The following is a 12,181-nucleotide window of genomic DNA, read 5'->3' as shown; positions in this document are numbered from 1 at the left end:
AAAGAGTGGGAAAGTATATTCAAAGTGTTAAGTGAAAAACAATTTCAACCAAGAATACTATACCCAACAAAATTATCTTTCAGATGAGAAAAAAAGACAAAAACATTCTCAGATAAACAAAACCTGAAAGAATTTACCAACACCAGACCAGCTCTCCAAGAAGTCTGAAGGGAATGCTACACCAGGAAAACTGAAGTCAGATACACGGAAATAAACTATACGAAAAATAAACTATAAGAAAAAACCAAGAGAGTAGCCATCCTAATGGTAGGGACAAGTCTGGAGTCGAATGTTAACTTCCAGAGCTTAAATGGAAAGATCAGACCACAGAGACACTGTAAATTCAATACAAGAGAGATTAATTGAGTCTGAACTAGTGAAATAGAACTTTTTCACTTTAGACTAAAACATTACTGATTTTCTTTGATGCTTTGATTTCCATATTTAAGGATTTTTGTCTTCTCTTGAATTGCTGATAGGTTCATTTACCTAACTATTTGAACTGAATCCTAACCTTTTTCCTGGCTTTAAGTTTTAAGCAAATTTTTCTTAACATTTTTTTTTATTTTGATCTACTAAAACTAAAACTTTTTTTAAATTAAAAAATTCATTTAAAAAACCTTAATACCTATTTAATGACTGCAGTAAGCTATATAGCCCCAATGAGGTGCTACTTTATAGTATGTTCACTACTCACTGAGTTTTACAACTTAAGTCAGACATGTGTTCATAAATATGTATATATCAGCTGTGGTTGCTATTGAAACTTTTTAAGTTAATTAAGATCTTTAGTGAATCAATAAAATGTGGGGGAAAAGGCATGGGAAACAACTGTACATACCAGAGACAGTGTTTGGGGGCTGAGGGGGGTTTGGCAGAGGGTGAGAGATAGGGGATCAAGGGAGAAAAAATAAAAAAGCAAAATATATAAGAAGCAAAAAAGAGAAAATTATTTGTTGATGATAACATGTATGGTAATATCCTTGATTGAGCCAATATAAAATGTTATACTGAATGGAAAATCTCATTTTGTATACTGTATTGATGTACAGTGAATGGCTGTAAATAAATAGATAAATAATTTTTTAAGTATAAAAGGAGGGTTAATGATACTGGGCGAATATTCAGAAAGGAGAGTCACACAAGCAGTAAAATGGGAGAAAATATTTGCAAGCTATTCATCTGATAAGGGATTAATATGAATGTACAAAGAAGTTAAACAACTCAACAGCAAAGCAAAAGATCTGATTTTAAAATTGGCAAATGATCTTAACAAACACTTCTCAAAAGCAGACATAAATATAATCAAGAAATATCTGTAAAAAATGTTTAGGATCATTAATGATCAGAGAAATGCAAATCAAAACCACAATGAGATACCATCCCTTAATCAACCAGTTTAAATGGTGACTATAAAAAAGAAAAAAAAAAGCTGGTATGGATGTGAAGAAAAGGTAACTTTTCAGCTCTATTAGTGAGATTGTAAACTATCACAACTGCTAAGGAAAACATTAGAGTGGTTCATCAAAAATAAATAAAAATCAAACTACCATATAACTCAGCAACCCCACTACTGCATATATTTCCAAAGGACAGGAAATCAGTTTGTCAAGAAGATGTATGCACTTCCATGCTTATTTAAGTGTTATTAACAATAGCCAAGACATGGAACCAACCTAAATGTTCATCAATAAATGAATGGATAAAGAAAATGTATTGTATATACACAATGGAATACTATTCAATCATAAAAAAAAAAGAATGAAATCCTGTCACTTGTGGCAAAAAGAATGAATCTGGAGGGCACTATGTTAAGTGAAATAAGCCAGGCACAAAAGGATAAATACCACAAGTTCTTTCAACTATGTGGAAGCTAAAAATATGAATTCATGAAAGTAGAGAGTAACACCGTGGTTATTATGATAGGTTGGGAAGGATAGGGATAAGGAGTTGTTAGTCACCAGATGCAAAATTACAACTAGGAGAAAGGAATAAGTTCTAGGGTTTAGTAACTCACTTTCCTTCTCTTTGTGTGTCTTTCTCTGGTCAAATTAGAATAAATTAATGAATAAATAAAGTTAAATAAATAATTATTTTAAACAAAAGAATTATAACCAAAGAACATAAAGAATACCTTCCATGGTGATTCTGAAAATTGCCAATCTTTGCAACCAGTGTAGTCAGCTTATTGGGGTGAAAAATAGATAGCTTCCCAGAGGCTTCACATTAAAAGATATTAAAGAGTTGGAAGGCTCTCGGGTCAAAATGGCGAGCAGGTCGGCCGTTTCAGCATCAGGTTGGTGGCTGGATAGTATTCGAAAATGGTATTTCAATGCTGCAGGATTCAATAAACTGGGGTTAATGCGAGATGATACGATATACGAGAATGAAGATGTGAAGGAAGCCATAAGAAGACTTCTGAGAACCTTTATAATGACAGGGTGTTTCGCATGAAGAGAGCCATGGACTTGACCATGAGGCCGCAGATATTGCCTAAAGAGCAGTGGACAAAATACGAGGAAGATAATTTCTACCTTGAACCATATCTAAAAGAGGTTATTCGGGAAAGAAAAGAGAAAGAGTGGGCAAAGAAGTAACTAGATTGCAATCGTGGATGCGGTTGTTCTTAAAGTATTTTCATGAAGTGGGGGTCGAACCTGAAAAGTTTAATTTAAAAATAATTTGGTCGGCAGGTGTATTACTTTAAATAAATGTCTATTATAAACAAACAAACAAAAAAAAAAAGAGTTGGTAGACAAAGTCAATCCTAACTAAGAATTGTTAATGGTTACCCATAGTTATGAAGTTGTTGAAACTAACTAATCCTTCATTTAACTGCCCCAGCATATTCTCTCTTACTCCTTCTCTTATCTTCTAGGGAGGATGGCTAAATTATGTTCCATGGGCCTTAAAATTGCTGAATCCCATTATTCACTCCAATTCCATCAAAGTACAATCTCATAACTTCTACCTTGACTCTAAAAGCCACATCTTCATCTTAACTTGGAGGAGTGCAGTTAAAGTATTCAAAGCCTGTTTGAGCACCATCAGAATATCTGCTCTGATATATGGCACCAAAGCAAAAACAAGCCCTTAGATATTCCTGGATCTAACTCATTCCATTTATTGACAAGTAGAGGACAGTGTGGGTGAGAGGATTTTCCCACAGTCACCCAGGGAAACCTGAGCTCCCACAGAGCAACACATACAACCTGTCCTTTTTCTTCCTTAATAATTATTTTCTTATCTTTCAGAAAGAAAATAAAAGCAGCTTGGCATGCTGGACAATTGCAGTTCCTCCTTGAACCACTCTCTCTCCTTCATTCTCTCAGGAAGTAGAGAATGAGAGAAGTAACCTGATTCCTGTATTGAAATTCAGAAAAGGAGGAGGAGTTGGCTTGGACAGTCAGAAAGATACTGATGTTACCAACTAAGAGAAAGAAAAACAAGGAAAGCAAGTTTTGAAAGAAGCTGTTGAGTGCTATTTTGGACATAGCAAAGCTGTCTGCCATGAACAACCAGTAGCCAGTTGGCTATTTGTGCCTAAGTCTATAGGATGACATGGAGACTAAAGAAATAATCTAAAGAGTTATAAAGAGTTTAAACTATAAAAGGGATAATGTGTGGAGTAAGAAAAAATGCATGGGGTGGCTAGAATTGTAGAGAGGCACCCATAATACATGTAGAAACTGAAGGAGAAAAATATCCAGTAAAGAGGCAGAAAGACATTGACTGGAGGGCATGTAAAGATCCAGGAGAGGCAGTGTGAGAGGAGCCTAGAATCATGGTATTTTAAGAAGGAGATTAAATCAGCAGTGCTGGACATGTCATCAAGGTCTAGCATGGTATATAAACTGTACCTACCCAAGATGTCATTAAGCATCACAGAACTCTTCGCTGGATTGTTGGCAGGAGAAGACTAATAATAAGAGATTGAGGGGACTGTGGTGCAACAGCAAAATGCTACATTCTGTGAGGCTGACCCACATGAGGGAGTGGTAGTTCTGAGTTTGCCCCTGAGGCCTCCCTGAGTGTGCCAGGTGTGCACATGTCTATGATCTGAGTTGGTTGAAGCTGGGAGTGGATTGCAATGTCAAGACCCTGTTGGGGACTTTTGCTCTTTTTTTCTGTCATCTCTCTCTCTCTTTTATTGCATAGGAGAAAAAATAAACTTTAAAAATAATAATAAATTGAGAATGAAAGAGGAAAATATTAGATGAAAAATTGGAAGGAGAATAGATGAAAGCTTGAGGGGTAGAAACCAATGGAAGGATATTTAGGGATGGAAGAGACTTGAGAAATTTGATACAATGACACAGCAGAAACCAAAAGAAGAGGTAAAGTGATATTCTAGAAGAAAATAGTGTATAGTGTGGAAAAGAAAAGACTCCCTATTCACTCAGCAGAGCAAGGTTAAGATGGTGATGGGCAGATCCAAATATATCTGCAGGAAGCCAAAGAAGGACAAGTCTGATTACTCTAATTTGCTTTCAACAGTTTTTTTATTTGTTTTCAACCAAATAAAGCAAAGTGTATTTTATTATGTAAAAGTGAAAGTACACTCCCAAGAGGTAGGAGCAGGCCTGAGTGTGAGAGAGAAAGGGTGAATCAAGGGCCTTGGTAGTTACTTTTCACAGGGTTCATAAGTTTCTTTATGCACACACACACACACACACACACACACACCCCTACAATGTCTCCTCTCTTTCATAGCCTGACTCACTTCACTCTTTCATAGCCTAACTCACTTCACTCAACAACAAATCTTTCACATTCATCCACTTTCTATCAAATGCCAGGGTCTGTTTTTTTATGGCTGCCACACTTTTTCAACCCATTCATCTGTTCATGGATATTTGGGTTGCTTCCATGTCTTGGCAATCATGAATAATGCTGCTATAAACATAGATGTGAAAGCACTTTTCTGACTGAGCATTCTCTTGTCCTTTGAATAGATACCTAGGAGAGGAGTTGCTCATTCATATGGTATCTCTATATGTAGGTCTTTGAGGAAGCTCCATATCATTCTTCACAGTGGTTGGACCAATTTACATTCCCACCAAAAGTGTAGGAGAGTTCCCCTATCACCACATCCCTGCCAGCACTTACCATTTTTTATTTTTTTAATCTTTGCCATTCTGACTGGGGTTAGGTGGTATCTCATTGTGGTTTTAATCTGCATCTCCCTTATGATGAGGGATGTTGAGCATTTTTTTCATATGCATTTTGGCTGTTTGTATGTCTTCCTTAGAGAGTTGTTTTTTCAGCTCCTTTCCCATCTTTTAATTGGGTTGATCGTTTTGTTTCTGCTATGCCAATTGAGTTCCCTGTGTATTCTGATTATCAGTTCCCTCATCTGGGGCATAGTTTACAAAATATCTCCCATTCTGAGGGTTGTCAATTCACACTAATTACTGTGTTTTTGCTGTGCAGAAATTTCTTAATCTGATGTAATCCCACTTGCCTGTTTCTGGGATTATTGACTCTGCTTTGGGAGTCTTATTTAAGAAGTCTTTTCCTACCCTCAATGTCTCCCAGAGTTTCTCCAGTGTTTTCCACCAGTAGTTTCATAGTTTGAGGTCTTAGGTTTAGATCTTTGATCCACTTTGAGTTAATTTTTGTTAATAGTGAGAGATAGGGGTTCAGAATTATTCTTCTGCAGGTGGATACCCAGCTTTTCTAGCACTATTTACTAAAGAGGTTTTCATTTTCCACTGGATTGACTGGTACCCTTTGTCAAAGATCAGTTGGCTATATGTTTGGGGGTTATTTCTGGGGTCTCTATTCTGTTCCATTGGTCCACTTATCTGTTTTTTGTGCCAATACCATGCTGGTTTTGTTTTCGTTTTTGTTTTATTTTGTTTTGTTTTTTGAGAGGTTTTTGCTATAGGGCGCATGCACTCGCCAAACAGACAGAGAGAAACATAGAGACAAAAAGTGAGAAATCACCCCCCAGGGGGGATGGTCACGCCGCAATCCCTTCTCCTCCATTCTCCTCTCGGGATCTTGGGCACGCACGCACACGCGCCCAGCATGAGTTTTAAGCCAACGGGTCCAGGACGTGAACCATGGTCTACTATGTGGGTGTCCAGTGACATAGCCATTACGCTAACTGCTAGTTCCCAATACCATGCTGTTTTGATGATCACACCTTTGTAACATAATTTGGGGTCAGGGAGTGAGATGCCTCCTACACCACTCTTCTTGCACAGGATGGCTTTGGCAATACAGGGTCTTTTATGATTCCAGACAAATTCCATGATTGTCTTTTCTAGATCTGTAAAGAATGTCTCTGGTACTTTATTTGTGATTGCACTAAATATATAGATTAATTTGGGTAGAATTGCCATTTTTATCATATTAGCTCTTCCAATCCAGGAACATAGGATGTTCTTCCACTTTTTTGTGTCATTTTCAATTGTTTTTTAGCCTCTCATAGTTTTTCTTGTGGAGGTCTTTGACTTCTTTGGTTAGATTTATTCCTAGATATCGTATACTTTTTTGTGGCTATGGTAAATGGGATAACTTTCTTCAGTTCTGCCTCTGCCTGCATGTTGTTTGTATATAGAAATCCTATCGTTTTTGTAAGTGGATTTTGTATCCTGCCACTTTACTATATTCACTTATTACTTTGAGAAGACTTTTTAACAAGTTTAAAAGTCAGAATTGGCTAAGTTCTGCTGAAGGAAAAAGAATGGTCCTAGTATCTCAGAAGTTTGACCCAACAAGATGTTCATGCACACTGTGTGTGATAACTTGGCCCATAGGTATGTTTTTCTCATAGTAGTCAATGATGGCAATGGGACTCCACCATACTTACATGATGGTTGTTATGGCAGGAAGAGAATATGGCAAATTTCACAGCTGTTCTTAAAGCTGCTGCTCACATTTCATTGGCCAAAGCAAGCCCCGTGGGCAAGCCTAACCTCAGGGTAACGTGTTCAGAAAGTAGAGAGCTAAAAATAGTTGGTACATGGTATAGATGATTATTATAATGAAGTTAGAGATACAGATCAAGAGAATTGAATGGAAACTTGAAAGTGTCTTTAAGGGAATTAGAAAAGGGAGATGATTTCAAACAAATGAAAGGATTGATAAGTGGCCTTGATAGTCAGCTGGGTTCAGCATCCATAATTTGTAGTGATGCCAGTTTTACTTGTTGCATGACTTTTAGTAAAAGCCATCTCTTCTCTGATGCACTGCCTTCTGGTCTGTAAAACAAGGGAGTTGGATATGATAACTTGTGAATTTTCCTACCAAATTCCAAGATTCATCATTCAGACAGTGAATATGATGGTACCAAAACATCACAGAGCTTAATATCCCCTATGCTTACTATATGTCTTGTAGGGGAGTGGAGTATACATAGGTCTTGTAGGGGAGTAGAGAGTACATAGGACTTGTAAGGGATGGAGTATGTAGGATGCCTTTGTGGTACACACACTCTATACTAACATTTATGTCAGGGAGCTCTGATGCTTTCAATGAGTAGAGCAGAGCCCATTCTCTCCCACTTTAATAGATGCTGCATGGATCAAGAAGGTCAATGGATTTTCTTTTCTTTTACTTTTTCCTATTTAGCATCACTTCTCCAGTTTCTGCCTCCAATTCACTACTGGAGAACAGAGTCATACCGTAGGGATGGGTGAGAGAGAAAGGGAGAGGAGGAGGCTGAGAGAGGAAGGAGGAAAGGAGGAAGGGGAAGACATTAATAGAACAGAGACAAGCAATGATGAATTAGGGGACTGGCCATTAATTTTTCATTTTGACAGATTATCGTCCGTCAGAAAACAGAAGAGATGGCTCTTGTGCCCAGAGAAGAGACACTTGCTCTTTGTAATGCAGGCTCGCTCTCTCACTCTCTCTCTCTCTCTCTCTATCTCTCTATCTCTCTCATTCTCTCTTTCTTCAGAGTTAGGTAGTGGATACCCAAAGAATAAAAAAAATTATGACATCTATAATTTACATGCTGGACGATAAATAATGAACTAAATCCTGTCATTAAACTGGCCCTTTGTTTTTCTTAATCCCCTGGGTAATAAATCTGACTTTGCAACAGCATTTAGTATAGACTGATTTTTTTCACAGAGTGGGGGAAGGGAAACTTTTCAATATTTCACATATAAATAGATTGTCCTGGGCATTGTGTTGCCTAAGGGCCTTGAAATTCAACAGTCCTATTAATATGGCTTTACATTAAGACTGGGATTAATTAAGGGAGGACATCAAAGAGACATTTGCAGACCAACACTGATTCTGTTAAGTTTTTAAGTTCAATGAATGGAAATATGGAGTACCAGTGTGGCATCTGGGGTTATCATCCATAGATAGGCACTGGAGGGGATGAATGTGTTAGAGACCACAGAGATACCTTTCCTGGGTGTTGATTAAGGACGTGACAGCAAAATACAATGCCTTTTAATCCCCTCATTTCCTCATCCACGAAGTGAGGATAATGACTTTTTAAAGGTGTCTGATAATATATGTAAAACAGATACTGGCACAGTGGGCAGTCCTTAAGTATTGCAGGTGTCACTGGCGTACTGGTGTGCAATGATTGCACAATGGCAGTTAACAATTATTGAGAGTCTAGTGTATCCCTGACTGTGTTTTAAGTCCTCTAGGTGCATCGACTTCTCTGATCCTCATGTCCACCCTATGAGGTGGGTATTACCATGTTTTCCATTTTGCTGCTGAATACACTGAGATTCAGAGAGATTAAGTGATTTACCAAGACAAACGCAGTTGCAAAGTGGTGGAATGATGGAGCTGAGAGTAACCTTATGCTGAATTGTTACAAATGTGCCTGCTTTGGGCCAGGCATATTCCAGGAGCAGTAAAACACAGCAGTGGAAAGGACAGAACAGAAAGAAAGAAAGAAAAACAGGAAAAAAAGAGACACTTGCATTCACAAGTCTGACATTCTAGTTGAGGGTATAAGAGCCATCAACAAAAATAATTAAGTACAATATGCAACCTGTAAGAAGGTGATAAGTGTTTGGAAGGAAAACAAAGCAGAAAAGAACCATAAAGAATGGGGGAGGGGTGTTACAATTTTAAGTCATAATTTTTAATATGTTAAAATACATGACATCTTGTTCTATCGTAGAACTACTGGGTTGTTTCTTCTTTTCTTTTCTTCTTCTTCTTCTTTTCTTCTCCTTCTAATGAAAAAGAAAAAGAGTGTTTGGTTAGAATCTTCTATGTCACAATCCTCCTACCCCTGCCTCCCAGTGAACTAAGACCAAAAGCACATACCACTACATTCAGCCTATTTAGGCTGAGCTGGGAATTGAACCAATGCCTTCCATGTGACCTCAGACTTCAAATAACAGCATTTCAGCAGCATGTGCCACTCTGGCTGAGCCCAGAGCTGGAATTCTTAATCACTCTGCTACATTGTTTAGGGAAAAGAATGTGGGTTTGAAAGTCAGATAAATCTATGCTTCGAATCCCATCTCTGCCTTGTATCTGCCTTGAAACCTGAGGCAATTTGCTTAATCTCTCCAAACCTCAGCTTCCCAGACCACGAAATGAAAATATCACTTCTGCAGGGTTATTGTGAAGATGCAGAATGCTAGAGATAAAGATGGAAACACACGGCCTCTTAATATCGTTTCCTTATCCATGCCATGGAGATAACAGTAACACCTTCCACTTAGGTGTGCTATACGGAATAAATGAGATCATCTATATTAAAGCAAATTAAAAATGGATTTATAGGTGGCCCCACGGGCTTCCCTGACTTTGGCATGTATTAATTTTTGTGGCCAAATGTCAAGAGTTGTGTGACCTTAAGCAAGACTATTTTCTCATGTGTCAAATAGCAGTAGTGCAGTATCAGGTGACCGTGAAGGCCAGGTATCTGGTTCTTGCTACAGATTCAGTTGCCTGAAGTCAGCTTTGGTCCAAAAATACTTACAGGTGAGTATAGTACAATAAGGCATTTTAAGAGAGAGTTCATTCTCCTAACTTTTATTACAGTGTATTATTATAATTATTCTGTTTTATTATTAGTTATTATTGTTACTCTCTTACTGTGCCTAATATAGAAATTAAACTCTATCACAAGTATTTGTGTTTAGGAAAAAACAGTATAGAAAGAGTCTGGTACTATCTACAACTTCCAGCATCTACTGGGGTCTTGGAGAATGTCCCCTACAGATGAAGGGGACGACTATCAACACAACAGAGCAGCACAAAGAACATTCTGCCTGACACATGGTAATACCTGCCAGTGTCAGCCAGTTACAGAGCTCTTTCTCGGCCCTGAGAGCTGTGCTAAATACTTAGCAGACACTGCCTTCCTTAGCCCTCACCACTGCCCTAAAAGGGAGGTACTGCTATTATTCCTACTCAACAGATCTGCAAGTAGAGTCAGTGAATTTAAGAAATTTTCCTTAAATTTACCCAGTTACTGATTGACCAAATTGGATTTGAGACTTTTCTATTCCACAGTGATGTTCTTGCCTGAGGAGTTTGGCATTGTGAAGACAGTTCTCCAGACATTGTAGGTGCTCAGTGAATGTTCATTTAGTTAATAAATAAATAAGTAAATAAATAAATAAGAGTAAATCATCCTTTCTTCCATGACCCAGCAAAATAGAAAATTGTATCCTGCATTCTCAAAGGGGATCCGTGTTTCAACTCCTCAGAAGCCCTCACACTGTATTATATTGCGCAACATAAATGTTCCGTTGGATTCCATTAATAGCTAAACATAATTCCTCTTTCTCAATCATTCATGGTAAATGCATCCTAATGACCCATCTTAAAGGACTGATGAGGGGATGACAGGATTCCAAGCCACCCTAGCCTCTTGGAGACAGAGAGATGACCGAGGGAGGCCACTGGAAGCCTCTATGAAATTACTGAAAATTGGGACCAGATAGTATTGTACAAATTTTTAGGACTCAGCCATAGCTTCTAGCACAGGATACAACATGCTAGTTTTTGACCTACTAGATTTGGTGGGGGGAAAAAATCACAATGCAATAGATCCATGAAAATCTCTTGGTCCAATGTATTGCTATGTAGATGGAAAACAGAATCTCAAGGAGACAAAGAAACATTCCCCAGGTCATTCTGCAGGATTGTTTCAGAGTCTAGGCTGTTAACCCAGGAATCTTAACACCCAGAACAGAGTTTTCCAGCAAGACTACTCTGAAAATCCGTGGTCTTCTTTAGAAAGAATTAAATAAAATCATGAAAAACTCATCATTGACTACTGCGGGGATGGCTAAATCTTGGTTTAAAGTAGCCTTAAGCTACAACAAGACAGATGCAAGTAAGACATCAGGAAGGACCAGTAGTGATTGCACAGAAGATACATTAGGCAGGTAATGGTCTAATGTTTCCTAGACTGCAGATAAGGCAGGTGGCTATGAAGGCAAGTCCTCTGCCTCTATACCAGGATAGATGTCACCAAAACTATGATGCCATGGGATGCTTTCTATTGCAACAACGGCATGATGTAGGGCCAGCAGGTAGAATTGTCATTAAAGCACTGGACTCTCACATGACCAACCGCAGTTAAAGCCCTGGACCTGGCAACTTGAAAATCATGTCAGGCATGTGTGCATGCATGCCAAAATCCCAAGAAGAGAATATAGAAAAAGAGCTTGTGGTGTGGCCATCCCTGCTAGGGCATGATTTCTGACTTTCCCTCTCACTGTCTCTCTTGGTCTCTCTCCAGCGAGTACATGCACCCTCAGACAAAAACCTAAAAAAGAGGAACCAGCAGTTGGCATAATGGCTATGTCACTGGACTCCCATGGAGTTGACTATAGTTCAAGTCCCAGACCCGGTGGCTTAAACTCACGCCAGGTGCATGTGCATGCGTGCCCAAGATCCTGCGAGGAGAATGGAGGAGAAGGGATTACAGCGTGGCCATCCCCCCAGGGGGTGATTTCTCGCTTTCTGTCTCTGTCTTTCTCTGTCTTTCTGGTGAGCGCACGCACCCTATAGCAAAAAACGCTCAAAAAAAAAAAAAAAAAGACGTGATGCAAGGTATTCCTAACCATTTTCTCTCAGAAGGTACTGATTGTCCTCTGCCTGTAAATATTTAAGCAAAGGCTGATCTTCCCATTCACTCAATATTTATTGAATATCTAGTACATATCAGATGCTACAGACTACAGAGGTACATAAGACAGACCTGAGTGACAGCGCCTACAGAGAG

At 38.6% G+C, this 12,181-nt stretch overlaps 1 pseudogene; it reads left to right on the top strand.

Moving 5' to 3' along the window:
* The first annotated feature begins 2,257 nt into the window (after positions 1-2,257).
* Positions 2,258-2,729, top strand: LOC102492753 (cytochrome b-c1 complex subunit 7 pseudogene; annotated as a pseudogene).
* The last annotated feature ends 9,452 nt before the right edge of the window (positions 2,730-12,181 follow it).

Source organism: Tupaia chinensis, unplaced genomic scaffold, assembly GCF_000334495.1.
Source record: "Tupaia chinensis unplaced genomic scaffold, TupChi_1.0 Scaffold000042_1, whole genome shotgun sequence".
Lineage (NCBI taxonomy): Eukaryota > Metazoa > Chordata > Mammalia > Scandentia > Tupaiidae > Tupaia > Tupaia belangeri.
Note: the sequence above shows the minus strand (reverse complement) of the source record. Positions and strands in the feature narration are given on the sequence as shown.